The 7,258-nt window shown below is 55.4% G+C and overlaps 1 non-coding gene and 1 pseudogene across 1 annotated transcript; both read right to left on the bottom strand.

Moving 5' to 3' along the window:
- Positions 1-224: 224 nt before the first annotated feature.
- LOC136938323 (U2 spliceosomal RNA) lies at positions 225-374 on the bottom strand (annotated as a pseudogene).
- Positions 375-778: 404 nt separating this feature from the next.
- On the bottom strand, positions 779-896 carry LOC136938324 (U5 spliceosomal RNA). Its single transcript, XR_010875262.1, has one exon. It is a non-coding gene; the product is annotated as a U5 spliceosomal RNA (small nuclear RNA).
- Positions 897-7,258: the final 6,362 nt, after the last annotated feature.

The raw sequence follows: 7,258 nt of genomic DNA, 5'->3' as shown, positions 1-7,258 counted from the left end.
AATATCCTATGTTACAATTGGTAGTAGTAAAGTCTTCAGACAACTGTATCCCTGAGGGTTACTAATACTACTCCTATTGGTCGATAGGTCTGGCAGGGGAAAGGGAGGAGCCTATAAAACAGACTCCTGCTCATTCATTCATTTCAGGGGGACAGAGTGAGTGGGGTTTCAGGTGCGCGTGCCTAAATGGGGTCTCACCTGTACTGTGGTCCCGTTGGGGTCCCACAGGGTGTTTCCTCGTGATTACTGCCACACCTAACCCTAACCCTAAAAAAAAAAGGCTCTGATATGTCCTCGCATGGAGGACATATCAGATATTAAACTGATAAGAACAGATACTACACTTGATCTTAGCCAAAAGGCCGAGAAGCGATGACCGCATTATCGGACGCCCCCGGCGCGCGGACCCTCCGTGCACCACCTGGGCCGCTCGGTCACCACACCGAGAACGGCCGAAACCACGGAAGCGGAAAGCCGAGGCCAAAAGCCGCAGGACAAGCAGGGACGGAAGCGGAAAGCCGAGGCCAAAAGCGGCAGGACAAGCAGGGACGGAAGCGGAAAGCCGAGGCCAAAAGCGGCAGGACAAGCAGGGACGGAAGCGGAAAGCCGAGGCCAAAAGCGGCAGGACAAGCAGGGACGGAAGCGGAAAGCCAAGGAAAAGGCAACAGAATTGAAACAGCTACAGAAGAAGCAAAGACAAAACCTGCCTTACCCGCAGGCACGCACCTAACCCCAAAGCCAACCTCACCCTGCTTTTGTCACACGTCCATCAGGCTCTGCCCTCCCTCGGGCAAAGCCTCCCAAAAATACCACGTTCCACTCGTCGGCGCTCCCCTCCACGGAAGTCTTTAGTAAAAGGCGAAAGGCTTGTGCGTGCTGAAGGGGAACCAGAGCGTCGATTTGAAACGACCCAAACGGCCTACCTCCAACCCCTCCGTTGGCCCTGACTCACCCGTCCGCGGGGGCGAACCGGGGCGAACCGGGGAGAACCGGGGCGAACCGCATCCTTCTCGGGAAAAAAAAGGCGCGGAAACGCCACAGGCCGCAGAGGGGCTCGGCCCGCCCGCTTGGCTTTTCTTTCCTTACCGCACTTTCTCCATTTCATTGATGGCTTTTTCTCCATTAAGATCCGTACGTGTTTATCGTATGCGCCTTCCAGCCAGTCCACTCCGTGTTGGTGTCGACTGACACGGCGATAAAAAACTCATTCCGATTGCCTTCCAGTTTTTCACCTCGGCCCCGCTGACAGTGACAGAAGACTTTGACACATGATGTTGGATGAAGACTTGTACACAGGATATTGGAAGAAGACTTGGACACGGGATTTTGGAGGAAGACTTGGACACAGGATGTTGGATGAAGACTTGAACACAGGATATTGGAAGAAGACTTGGACACAGGATGTTGGATGAAGACTTGAACACAGGATATTGGAAGAAGACTTGGACACAGGATGTTGGATGAAGACTTGAACACAGGATATTGGAAGAAGACTTGGACGCAGGATGTTGGATGAAGACTTGAACACAGGTTATTGGAAGAAGACTTGGACACAAGATGTTGGATGAAGACTTGGACACAAGAGATTTTTATTCTGATGACCTTAGCAATGGGTAGTGTTAATGTCTTCGGACAACAGTATGTCATCCCTGGGGGTTGTTAATACTGATAGGCTCCTATTTGCCAATAGGTTCTGGTTGGAAAGAAGACAACATGACATGGATATTCTGAACACAGGATATGAGAAGAAGACTTGGACACGGGATGTGGGATGAAGACTTGAACACAGGTTATTGGAGGAGGACTTGGACACAAGATGTTGGATGAAGACTTGGACACAACAAATTTGTATTTGATGACCTTAGCAATGGGTAGTGTTAATGTCTTCGGACAACAGTATGTCATCCCTGGGGGTTGTTAATACTGATAGGCTCCTATTTGCCAATAGGGTCTGGCTGGAAAGAAGACAAGACGTGGATATTCTGAACACAGGATATTGGAAGAAGATTTGGACACAAGATGTTGGATGAAGACTTGGACTCAAGTTATTTTTATTCTGATGACCTTGGCAATGGGTAGTGTTAATGTCTTCGGACAACAGTATGTCATCCCTGGGGGTTGTTAATACTGATAGGCTCCTATTTGCCGATAGGGTCAGGTTGGAAAGAAGACAACAAGACATGGACATTGGATCATCAGGAACAATACGTCCAATAAGAATATCCTATGTGACAATAGGTAGTAGTAAAGTCTTCGGACAACTGTATCCCTGAGGGTTACTAATACTACTCCTATTGGTCAATAGGTCTGGCAGTGGAAAGGGAGGAGCCTATAAAACAGACTCCTGCCCATTCATTCATTTCAGGTGGACGGAGTGGGGTTTCAGGTGCGCGTGCCTAAATGGGGTCTCACCTGTACTGTGGTCCCATTGGGGTCCCACAGGGTGTTTCCTCGTTATTACTGCCACACCTAACCCTATACCTGTGGTCACGACGTTCTCTCATCCTCTTGGACATTTGGGTGGCCAGCTGAGGCTCAACTTTGGACAGGCCCAGGAGACCCGGGTGGTTTTAAATTGATCTCTGCATACAGGAGAAACAAAAATCTTAAAGATAAACTGGTACACTCGAGCCTGAATAAAAAAAACTAAGGTATCCCTAACAGAACAACAACACTTCCAACAGGATGTGTATATTGGGAATAGATATTCTGGGAGGGGGGTACCTATAGGGAATAGCATTGATTTTAAAACTTACAACGTGGTCTATGCTATCAGATGCTCCGGTTGCCAGAAACTGTACATAGGAGAAACCAGATACTCCATGGAGATCCGTTTTAAACAGCACAGGTATCAGGTCAGGAGAGGAAACGAGGATACAGTCCTTTACCGGCACTTTGTAATGCATGGGGTTAACAACATGGGGATTGAGGGTCTGGAGAGCCATAAAGAGTGGACAAAAACTCAAAGACAGAAGGCTGAAAGGACCTGGATACACCTTTTAAAAACAATTGACCCGCTAGGGCTAAATGAAAAATATTAACAATCCAAAAAGGCCCTGATTAAACATCAGGGAGTGTTGAAAAAAACTTACCTTGGTCTTCCTTGGGGGTACCTGTAGACACTACAGGTAGTTGGGATCTTCCACATGGCGGGTTTTCATATATATTATGTATATATGTTTTCTGTTGTAATAATGATCTGGCCCTCCGTTTTTTTAGTTTTGCTATCCGCCTCCTCTCTTGCCTGGTAGTCCACTGTGTTGGTTTCACCCCCCTTGTCTTGCCTTCCCTCTGTCTCCCCCTCTCTCTCCCCCCACTAGCATCTCTCCTCCTCGCCAGTGGCGTTACGCCCCCCAGAATCCCCCCCACCATCCCTACAGACCCCACCCCTACCTTCCCCCTCCTCCTCCTCCCCCCTCCTCTTCCCACTACCCAGACTCTGGTGCCCGCTGGGTCTACATGACCCCTGACCCCTATCTCCCTTATTATCCCCCCTACACACCGTGCCCCAGTGGCAGCCTCCCCAGTCCCTTCCACCATTACGCCCCACGACAGGGCTACCACCACCGCCCCCCACCCTCTTATCATCCCTCCTCTCACCAGACCTCCGGTCACCTGAGGACCCCCAATACTGTCCCCCCCACCCCCACCCCTCTGTTCCCACACCTCTCCAGACCAGCCTACACCACCAGCTCCTCCACCTCTACACCCCCTCCCTCCAGGCGTCGCCGGGGAGGGTTACGTAGGACCCCGGCCCAAAAATATTATACGGCTCAGCTGGCGGCCACCCGTCCCCCTCCTCCACTCCCCTACCCCTCTTGGGTCCCAGCCCCAACCTGGCCCACCCCAGGTCGGTGACACCTTCCGTGTCCACCGACACCCCTACCACACTGGGCCTACTCTCTAGCACGGGAGCCACTTTGGGCTCCTCCGCCACGCCCCAGACCCCGGCTAGCTCCACCGGCCGCAGCAGCACCTCTGCCCCCGCAGCGCTGATGGCATTAGCGCCCCGAACTGTCAGGCCCACCCCATCCACCGCCCCCCTCCTCTCCACGGACATGCACGCGGTCTCCCGCCACCAGTCCCTTAAGGTCTATGGCAGGCGAACCACGGAGGCGGGCAAACTCATTTGCCGCCTCCTCAGGACGGCCTACCACCACGGGCAAGTATCATCGTTTTTAAACGAGGGCATCCCTCCACCCGGCTACGACAGCAAGGTGGAGGAGTACGCCGCCCAGTTCCGCCCGCTCTCCCCCACTCCGGAGAGCCTACGGGAACTGCGGGATAATGCGGTTACCTGGATCCGTCACAACTACCAGGTCCTCTCCACCCACTACTCCTCCACCCTCACCTCACTCTCCGGCCTTCTAAGGGCCCAGTTCCCCACCCACCGCTCTTGGTCGGACTCCTGGGAACTGGGTGTCCGTTGGGCCACTCAGGACCTCAATGCCCCCATCCCCCAGAGGGTCCTGCAGCACACCAGATCCCTGCTGCCAGTGGATATCTACCCCACAGGCCCCCACTCCCCTTACCCTCTCCCTGGGTCCGCCGCTAAGGCTGAACTCCACGCCACCACCACCACCACCCCCCCTCACACATCCTCCTCCAGAGCCTCGCTAACTTTATTTGACCCCCTCCCCACCCCCATGGAGGTCCAAACCCCGCCGGTAGCTACTGCAAGTGGCTCTGACGAAACTGCCCTGGCCACGCCCATCCTCCCCTCACCCACCCCTACAACCAACCCCTCCACCTCAGCCCAGGCCCTTTCAGCCTCCCAGATCCAGGTACCACTATCCCCCCCAGTGGATATGGACCTGGACTGGAGCCCAATCAATGTGGAGGAGGTCAGCTCACAGGCGCTAGAACCTAGGGAGCAGAGACCTCCCAACACCCCTAGGCCCCGCCACCATGCCACCACGTCCACTATCACTCTGGACGATGACTTCCCCGTTCACCAACCGCCACCATACACCACTGCTGGGACCCAGGACGCCTCTGCCTTCCTGGAGTCCAGCATTGAATCCCTTTCCCTCTCCCCTCCCCACCGCCCCCTTCCCTTGGCCCCCCCTCTCGCTCCCTCTTGGACGCTCGATGAGGACAACATTGAGGAGGAACTCTTGAAGCTAGTGTCCCCTCTGTTCGACACGGGGGCCTCCACCTCCACGGGGGCGCCTGCTCTGACCCAACGTCGTTCCTTAACCCGCATTCCCCCTCTCGGTTCCTTAAACACCTCCACCCCCTCCGCACCATCCCTCGCCCCCCTTCTCTCAAGCTCCCAGCCCATCACAACCCAACACACCCCTAGCTCCCAAACACCCACCCCTCCTCCCCGCCACCTTAAGAAACAACTTAAGAAACACAACAAAAAGACAACAAAAAAATAAACTTTGGGTTGTCCTTGTTGTCCCTCCCTCCATTTTTTTACCCCACCCCACCCCTTCTCTAATCTCGCCCCAGATTGGGCCGTGTTCGGGCGCTTCCCAACTGTCATTTGGGACCTGTTGGGTTCCTGCCCTTCCTGCTGTGTACTGTGGGAATGCCTTCCTGCTCCGTGCTGTGTGAATGCTCTCCTGTCTGCTGTGTGAATGCTCTCCTGCTGTCTGCTGTGTGCGGTGTGCTGTGTGTATGCTCTCTTGCTGTCTGCTGTGTGCTGTGGGCGGTGTGCTGTGTGAATGCTCTCCTGCTGTCTGCTGTGGGCTGTGTGAATGCTCTCCTGTCTGCTGTGTGAATGCTCTCCTGCTGTCTGCGGTGTGCTGTGTGAATGCATTCCTGCTCCGTGCTGTGCGAATGCTCTCTTGCTGTCTGCGGTGTGCTGTGTGAATGCCTTCCTGCTCTGTGCTGTGTGTATGCTCTCTTGCTGTCTGCGGTGTGCTGTGGGCGGTGTGCTGTGTGAATGCTCTCCTGCTGTGGGCTGTGTGCTGTGTGAATGCCTTCCTGCTCCGTGCTGTGTGAATGCTCTCTTGCTGTCTGCTGTGTGAATGCCTTCCTGCTCCGTGCTGTGGGAATACTCTCCTGCTGTCTGCCGTGTGAATGTTCTGCCTCCTGGCTCTTGCCTCCTGGCTCTTGCCTCCTGGCTCTTGCCTCCTGGAGGCTCTTGCCTCCTCTTGCCTCCTGGCTCTTGCCTCCTGGCTCTTGCCTCCTGGCTCTTGCCTCCTGGCTCTTGCCTCCTGTGTGCCAACTGTCGTTTAGGACTTGTTGGGTTCCTGCCCTTCCTGCTGTTTCCTGTCTCCCTTCTCTGGTGGTTATTACCTCTATACTCTTTAGCTTGGAATAATTTGTTTTAGCTGTTGTAGTTCTTGGTGTTGTAGTTGCTGACAATGTGAGTCCACCCATTTTAGTCCTGTCTCGTTGGCATGCCTGGTTGGATCAGGAGGAGTTTATCCATGTGTCTGACCTTTGCTCGCAGTGCCCACTCACTGCTCTCTGGTTCAGACGGCGTGCTACCATGGGGCACTCGGCCCGGGTTCTCCTCGGAGTTCCTGGAGAGGCCTAGCCTCTTTTCTCTCTGTGGGTGATCCTTGGCGATGGAAGTGCCCGTGCTTCTGACCCTGACCTCTGCTGATCTTCGGATCTGTCAGGGTGATAGGGAATTTCAAACTTACAACCCTAACCCTAACCCCCGGATCCTCCCACTTCTCCCCCCCTCCCTCCTACCCCAGGATCCCTCCGGGCACGTCTGGGTCCTAATGACCAAGGACCAATTTACCCGCCGATCGGATCCCGTGCGTCGCCCTGACCACCGACTCCCCTCCGCCAGCGACCACCAGGCGGCCGCCCGCTACCTGGAACACCGCCGGCAGGCATCTCCCTCCCCATCCCCACGCCGCGCTCGCCGCCACCAGGAGGACCGAAGGCGGCGGATCCGTACCTCCGGCCCCTCTTCCTCCACCACCTCTGCCCGGTCTGCTGACCGTCGTGCCCACCGCCCAACCTCCTCCCATACAACCGACACCTCCGCCCAGTCGCCTCGGCGGCGCGGTGGTGTCCGCAGGACTCAGGCGCGCCAACGCTACTGCCGCTGACCACAGACCTCCACGCGGTCTCTAGAACCCGGGCACGACGGGAACATGGCCCGGCGATCACGGAGGCTGGCAAACTGATCAACCGGGTGATCAAGACCGCCTTCCACCGCGACCAAGTAACCGCCTTTTCAAGGGACAGCATCGCCCCGCCCGGCCACACACAAAAGGTGCTGGAGCTAGCGGCCCTCTTCCGCCCCTCATCGCCCACATATGAAAACTGAGACGAACTCCGCTCC

Source organism: Osmerus mordax, chromosome 28, assembly GCF_038355195.1.
Source record: "Osmerus mordax isolate fOsmMor3 chromosome 28, fOsmMor3.pri, whole genome shotgun sequence".
Lineage (NCBI taxonomy): Eukaryota > Metazoa > Chordata > Actinopteri > Osmeriformes > Osmeridae > Osmerus > Osmerus mordax.
Note: the sequence above shows the minus strand (reverse complement) of the source record. Positions and strands in the feature narration are given on the sequence as shown.